Genomic DNA, 8,434 nt, shown 5'->3' with positions numbered 1-8,434 from the left:
TAGATACTAATTTTGAGATGGATAACCAAAAGGATATTGATAGGAAGTACCTTTTATTAATTTTTCCGATTACTATGTGGAGACACACAAGTAGTGGTGTCCTGTCAAAGTTAATATGCAACTAGAAGTTCAGCTATATAAGAATACGACAAATTCAAATTGAATGCGAAGGAACTAAATTCAAATATATACCTATTGAAAATCAACAACATACGAAGTCTTTTTTTTTTTAATAGAATATACTGTAGCGGCTTATGTGTTAATTAAACAAAAGGATTATAATACCTTAAAGAATCAACAACCCTTTAAAAATATAATATTTGAAATAAAACATACGCACTATTGATCTAGTATATTACAAACTCAAGCAAAAACAACGAAAAAGCAATCTAAGAAGACCAGCCAAACCAAAATAAATAATCCCACGGAGACTAACAGGAGCAAGAGCCAACGAAAAGCACCCAATCAGCTACTCCAGAAAATTCGCAACCATCAAGAGTAGGAGGAGGAGCATGAAAGGAACCTGCAAGAAGGAAGCAAAGAGAAACCAAATGCAGTTGGACAAACACACCAACAAACCAACCCAGCAACTCAACTAGGGGTGTCAATTCGGGTCAACGGGTCGGGTTCAGGTCGAATCCGAGTTGACCCGGTTCTAAACTGGTCAACCCGAACCCGACCCGTGTTTGCAAACGGGTCGGATATTTCAACCACGACCCGACCCGTGCGGGTTGTCGGGTTGACCCGACCCAACCCGGATCAAGACTCAAACCGAGTCGCGAGTGTGCTGCGTGTGGCAACGGACTGAGTCTGTGGACCGCGGCTGAGTACGCGAGTGCTGCGCTGCGGGCGGAGTTGGCGGAGTCATCCGCGGGAGGGCCAAGGCCGGGTGTGAGCGTAGCCTTCCGTGGGTCCGTGGGTCGCGAGCGCGCCAAAGCGGCCAAGGGCTAGACCGCGAGTGCAGGGCTGCAGGCGGAGTGCGGGACCGGGCGTGTCCAGGCGGACTGGCGAAGTCGTCCGCGGACCGCGGGTCATCGAGCGCGCGGCAGCGGGCTGATTCCGGGTTGAATGTCGGGTTATCATGTCAACCTGAACCCGACCCGTTTTTCAAAACATGCCAAAAATCCAAACACAAACCCGACCCGTTTTTCAAAATAGGTCAAAAATCCAAACCTAAACCCGACCCGTTTGCTAACCGGGTCAACCCGGACCCAGATTTTTTGGGTTTGGTTTCGGGTCAGGTCGAAAATTGACACCCCTAAACTCAACCAGCTGAAAAAAAAAAAAAGAAAACCCAGCAGAGGAAGCACCAAGTAGCATTCTTTAAAAGGATGTTGATTTTCAGTAGGTATATATTTGGATTTAGATTCTTTACATGCAATTTGAATTTATCTTATTCTTACATAGCTGAAGTGTTAGTTGCATATGAACTTTAAAAGGATGCCACGGCATGTGTTTCTCCACCTAGTACGGGAAAACTTAGAAAATGTACTTCTTATACATATTCTTTTGATTATCCATCTCAAAATTTGTATATAGTGACCTAAAGGCAAGTAAGATGAGCATGAGTGCCTTTCTTAATGCAATTAAAAGGCAAGTATATACTAAATTTTTCTTTTAATTTTAATAATTAGCAATTAAAATCCTTAAAACCCAAAATAATCAACGATATTTCTTGAATAAAAAATGTTCATTTCAATCTCCTCAAAGGACGTATCGTTATCTTAATTAAATTTGAATTAAGTGATGATAGACTTATTGAATTCATTCTATCTACACAATTATTTTGACTAGAAGCATAGTTATCTTGTTGACCTCATTATTCGAGGTCAATTTTTTCGAAACTCATCATTAGCACCTAGGTCTTCATAGTTTAGTGTAAATGTCACTCCTTTAGGACTTGTCTTAGGTGGTTACCTAATGACGTAGCATCGACTCGACCTTTTTTTTAATCTGACCCAAATTGTACCCAATTTAAATGCAAATCGAACCAAATTAACTCGATGAGAGCCAATCGGACTGAAATGCTTTAGTAAAATTAAACAAATGGATTTGAATTAGTCTAATTTTCAAATGTCTAATTTTATTTAAATGAATATACCTTTTACATTAAAATAGATTATATATATATATATATACACACGCACACAAAAGAAAAATTTTTAACAGGCAAATTGGTCTAAATTAAAATTAAAACAAATCTTAATTGTCCCTCTCATTTAAATCAAAATTCAAACTAAAAGAGGTGTTTGTGCTATACCTAGGGGCAGTTAGGGTTGGTTGAGCCGAATCCCCCCACAATCTCCCTATTACTCGTGAAACCGCCCTCCTCCTCGATTCTATTCGCACGAAGCCACCAGGAAACTGCTCCACGGGGAATATAATAATAAATTTCTAATAAAATGTCAACTTAAACATAAAAAATTCTCTCCTAAAATATAAAGCCCAATATATGATAGAATGAGGTTGTCTATGAGCTTCTCAGAATTCGACACCTCTTACTTTTTCTCCATTTACTCGTTAAGAACTATTCAACGTTGAGCTTTCTCTTTGAAAATTTCCTCTTTATTTATTGTCTTTTGCTTTGTAATCAAAGGGTATGAAATCGCTGCTTTAATCGAGAGTTTTCTTAGGAGCACTCCTCGTAGGATGTAATTAACTATAGGGGCTTACCCCTATAGGGATTTGAGAATCTCATATTAAAATAAACCTTATTTTATTCATATAAAATATGGAAAAAATCTTTGGTAACACATGTCTTTAAAGAAAAACTCATTTCTAATTTTAAATATGCTTGTGGGATGTTATTATTGTCTTTTCAGATAATATAATATTCTACTTATTATATTTAACTTTTAAAATGATAAATTTTAATTATAAAACTCATTCTCTCTTTTGGATGTCTTGAAGAATGTTATATTTGTCTTTTAAGATGATATAATATTCTCCTTATTACATCTAAATAAAAGAAAGGATAAATTTTTAAAATCATGTTTCTATTTTTAAAAACACTCTATAGAATTGCATGTTCATCTTTCGAGATGATATGTTATTCCTTGAATTGTGTTTGATCATATAAATATCATTTTTATAACTATATTTTGATATTGAACATATTGTAGAATATTGTGTCAGTCTTCCGAGAATGTAATTTATTCTTAATATAGTATTCGATTACAAAATAGAAGAAATCAAAATATGTGTGGCGACATAATTATTCCTCATACATATCTAAATTGTGTTTGGTCCACTACATTGTCTTGGAAAGTAAAATAATATTTATGAGCCATGACTTAGGGCCTATTAGAACTCACCCAAACTCAAGTGTTTTTTTGATATTGTTAAGTTCATCTCGTCGAACCACATCATCTTTAGTATAAATTTGATGAAAATAAAATTTAAATGATCTCAAAGTCATATGTAAAAGTTTTTTAGTACAATTATTTATATGCTTTGAAATTCAAAAATTGCATTAAAATACATACTTCATTAAGTGAATTAGTTCCCATTAAGCTTCTTGTTGGATTGAAATTTGACTATGGATGAGACCCAACTTATCCCAATTTCATAAGCTTCTACTATATAACTTTTGATGTGCTATAAATTTAATCATTCTGAACCATATAATATTATTTTATTGCATTTTCACAATATGTGTATAAGATTTTCTTGTGTAAAATTGGTAGGATAAAACGTAGACTTTAAATGGGTTGAAAAATACTATACTGTAATTTGACGTGATAAGATGATAAGGTAATATGTATTGAAATGATTTATATGATTAAGTTGTGCCAGAATATAATATTGCTACTAATATGAATATGATATGATGTGATGTATGGATATTTAATTATACCAGTCATTTTAATAAATTTTAGGTGTGATAAAATCCAAAAAATCAAAATCATCAGAAATACAAATAGATTTTAGATTACCTACCATTATTAGAAGAAAGCTCATAATAGATTGGACGGATGAAAATGCTTCGAATAACTTTCTCTCTCCTATCTCTCCCTTTATTTCTTCTTCTCACTTGGCCAATCAAAGAAGAAATGGGGAGGGGATGGCCAAGATGATGGGTTTAAGTAAATGGGTAATGATATTTTATTAAAAAATATTTTTTTTTCTAACCCAGTGTTGTTGTAGCCACAACTCGGTGGCACTATGCTCATTTATTTCCCCAAAGAGCCAAGTGCTCAATGTCATAACACTGTCCAACATGAAATTATTGGGTCAGGTCACTAGACGTGTTTGGAGCCCAATGAAAATACACCACATCACCTCCTACTCGGTACTGAGCTCGATACTGAGCAGTACCAAACAGTACCGAGCTCGGTACTGCTCAATATCGAGCTCACTACTGTTCGGTACTCAGTACTTCACAGTACCAAGCTCAATACTGCTCAGTACTGTAAATATCGAATGTAAGCTGTCCGGTGGCCTGGCCCAAATAATTTCCCCATCCCAAGGCCCGAGAGTTCCATCAAACCATTTTCTAAAATTTTAGGAAAGTGAAATTTGAGGTTATTACTTATTACACAATGGCACCCTTATGTTTGCCTACAAATAACAAAACTTGAAATAAACATCGATCACCAACAAGATAAGGAATGTGGGCCAGGACCTTACCTCACTAGGCTGAATTGGAAGACACCAAAAAATATTATTGGAATATTATCTGCAGTGGTGGAGTTAAAAAAAAAAATTAGAAGGGGCATTAATTATCAATTTTAAAAATATATTTAACTTTTTTTATTCGGACGACTTCGGATTGATATTGGTTGTTTAAAAAAAATAGAGTTGTTAACATAAAAATATATATTATATAAAAAAAATTTAATAAAGAACGTCTAGTATAATTAAATAAAAAATAAATCTATTTTAATAACAATAATATATTAAAAAATAAATAACAATTCTTATATAAAAATTTTAAATTATTTGAATAAATATTTAAGTTTCTTTTAAAGAAGAATAAATAAAAATAAGAAAATCAGAGACGGTTCGCTTTTTCCCATCTCCACTATTTGTTGCTCTTCTCCTTCCCCTCCTTGGCGTACATGTATGTTAAGGACTCAGACACGCCATTATACTGTTGTACTTTCTTGATTAAATTCTTTACTAGTTATCTCTATATATACATGTTTTTAGCTTGTAATAGACATCCAGACAATACAATTCTCCTTTCTTTTCCTTTCTCCGTTTCGACTTTCTCATCTGTTCCTGTCCGCGTCTGGCAACTTCACATGGTATCAGAGCTTAAGAGGTCTTCATCGTCTTCTTGATTTTCATGGCCTAAGAAGATTCGGCCGGCTCTCACCAGATGACGTCAAATGTTTCTCATCAAGAAACTGAGCTGCTCATTCTCTCCCACCTCAAATTTCTTATTTCCAATATCAAGAATCTCGTCCCAACTCTCCTCACATCCGAGAACTGTGCAATATGGAGGTTGCAACTGCATCAGCATTTCTCCGCAAATGGGTTCGGTGAACATCTCACTGGATGTGCTATATGCCCGCCGGAATCTGGCTTCACTGAACATGTTCGTTGGAAACTGATAGATCAAAATATTGTATCTGCTCTTTTGTCTACAATTTCACCCTCAATTCTTCCTTATGTTCTTAATCTCAAAACCGCTCATGACATCTGGATCACTCTCGAACGACGTCTTCAACCCATAAATTACTCTCGCGTCATTCAGCTCAAGAACAAACTCCATCAAATTTAGATGAAAGATCGTACGATGCAACAATATCTTGATCAAATCAAGACAATTGTTGACAACATAGCGGCGGCCGACTCTACTGTCGATACTGAGGACATTGTTCTTTATATTCTTAACGGTTTACCCATGATCTATAATCCTTTCAAGATGGCTATACGAACTTCGCTTCAACCGATAAGTCTTGACTGTCATGACCCAACCCGACCGGAACGAATCCTTTCACGTCGGGTCGCGACGGATAGAAATCCAGGATCTAGTTTTGGAATTTGCTTCAGAACTTTCTTTCAAACACTTGAACAAACAAAAATACAGAGCTACTATTAACTTCCAATATACATATAACTAAATTTGTTATTTTCTTCTTTATTTCTCTTTTTTATTAAAATAATAATGTACAATACAGTGCATTGCTACAAACGGAAATAACATAACAGAAAAGTCATGACTGTACAAAAATCAAAAGTACAAAATACCTAATCTCAGATCAGACACAGAACAGCTAGTCCAAGACTTCATTCCCTTTCCCAGAATCTGAAGACCATACAGAAAGTAAGGATGAGCTAACAGCTCAGCAAGACTACACTCACCAATCAAAATCTTCGGAAATTCACATCAGAAAATGCATCATAAGCAGATATTCCAGTAGACGGAAAGAAATCGTATAGAAATCATATAGTCATCAGAATACAGACACTTGCTCAAATAAAAGTCACATCACTAATATAGAAAAACAGAATTCACTTCATAAACAAAAATCGTACAGAGCGAATATAATCTTAAAGAACAAACATAATCGTAGAGAACGGACAGAATCGTACAGAACAAACAAAATCGTACAGAACAGATAGAATCGTACAGAACATACATAATCGTACAGAACAAATTTCAAATCAAATAAAAATCACATTTTAGATATCATATTTCACATATCACATATCAGATATCCCTGACCCTGACAGAATCTTGACGGATTCTGTCCCTTTATGCCTCCCTTCCCTGACACTAACAGAATCTCAAATTCTGGCCCCTTATACCTCCCTTCCCTGACACTGACAAAATCTCAAATTTTGGCCCCTTATGTCTCCCTTTGTGCTTATAGCACCAGAATAGAACATATATACAGAATTTTCAAAATAGAACTTATTTTCAGATTTCTCATATTTTCAGATTTCCCGGACCCAGATAACGGAATCACAAAGGATTCCGGCCCCTTATAACTCCCTTCTGATATCACAGCACATCAAAACATTCAAATCAGAAAAATTGAATACTTCAAAAAATTCGTCAGCGGCATAACTGCAGTATATGAAATTTACACAAAATTCACAAATTCAGAAATTTACCCAATTACCACATATAGTACACAACATCATTTTAAGACTTTCATTATACTGAGACAGTAAATTCAAACATCCAGATAAATTATTATTCGATCAAAACTCAGCAGAATTCAAAATACCCGGTAAAAATATTCCAGAAAATACTCAAAACGTGCACAATTATCATCTCAGAAACATACCAAAAGTTACGCGGTAAAATCTTTATCAGTACAAAACAGAACTATATCATCTCAGCTATGCGCCTCCATCCAATCCAAGAGCACTTACGGTTCAACAACAAAATGCCGTCACCAATGACTGGATCTTGGATTCAGGCTCATCGTCGCACCTTACCTCCGATGTGACGAATCTTCAACATTCAACGCCATACAATGGTTTCGATTCAGTCTCTATCGCGAACGGCAGCACATTACTGATTCAAAACTCGGGTCAAGGCATTTTGCCTCTTCCTAAGTCTCACTGTAAGCTTCATCTTCGGAAAATTCTGCACGTTCCCTCTCTCTCGCATAATCTTTTATCTGTCTCTCGTTTAACTTATGATAACAATATTTCAATTTCGTTTAATGCTAATAACTTCTTTGCCTCCTTTGACGACATTCCTCAAAATTGGGCGATTTACCACAAACTCGAGGCATTGCTACACCTTGTCGACCACATTTGCCCATCGGCTAGCCACCACTAGTTACCACCGTTGGCCATTGCTGGCCACAACCAGCCACCACCGTTGGCCACCGCCTTTGGACACTACGACCGACCAGCCATCACCGACCACCGCCGACCACCGCCAACCACCATTGGCCACCATCGCCTGCGAACACTGGCTACCGCCTCCAACCACCACTAGCATTCACCACCAGCCGCCGCCTCCGGCCACCCTAGCCATCACTATTCACTTTACATCAAATCACTTTAGTTCAAACAAAAAAAGGTAATCTCACCCAAAACCTTTTACGTTCATAAAAAAAAATTCCTTTTTTACATTGTATTATTTTTACACTCCGTTCTTTTTCCAGACAATCAAATAGCTTTGAAGTAAAGGACATCACAAGATAAGAAGGATAAAAACTTTAGGAGAGCTAACGACAAAAACCTAAAAAAGATGGGGCGTGAAAATTCAGTGAGGAGACCCTTGAAGATTAGAATTGGTAATTTAGGGGTGCAACCGAGTCAAGCCGACTCGCCTATTGACTCGAGCTCGACTCGGTAATATGCTCGATGAGTCGAGCTAATCGAGCTCGCGAGTCAAGCTTGAACACGATTTTGAGCTTAAGCTCAAACAAACCACTGTTTGACTCGCGAGCTCATCGGGCAACTCGAGTATGAAATCAGCAGTGGGGAAATGAAATCACGCATGGGAAAATGAAATCGT

This window comes from Dendrobium catenatum, unplaced genomic scaffold (genome assembly GCF_001605985.2).
Source record: "Dendrobium catenatum unplaced genomic scaffold, ASM160598v2 fragScaff_scaffold_215, whole genome shotgun sequence".
NCBI classification, from domain to species: Eukaryota; Viridiplantae; Streptophyta; class Magnoliopsida; order Asparagales; family Orchidaceae; genus Dendrobium; species Dendrobium catenatum.
This window is presented reverse-complemented; position numbering follows the sequence as displayed.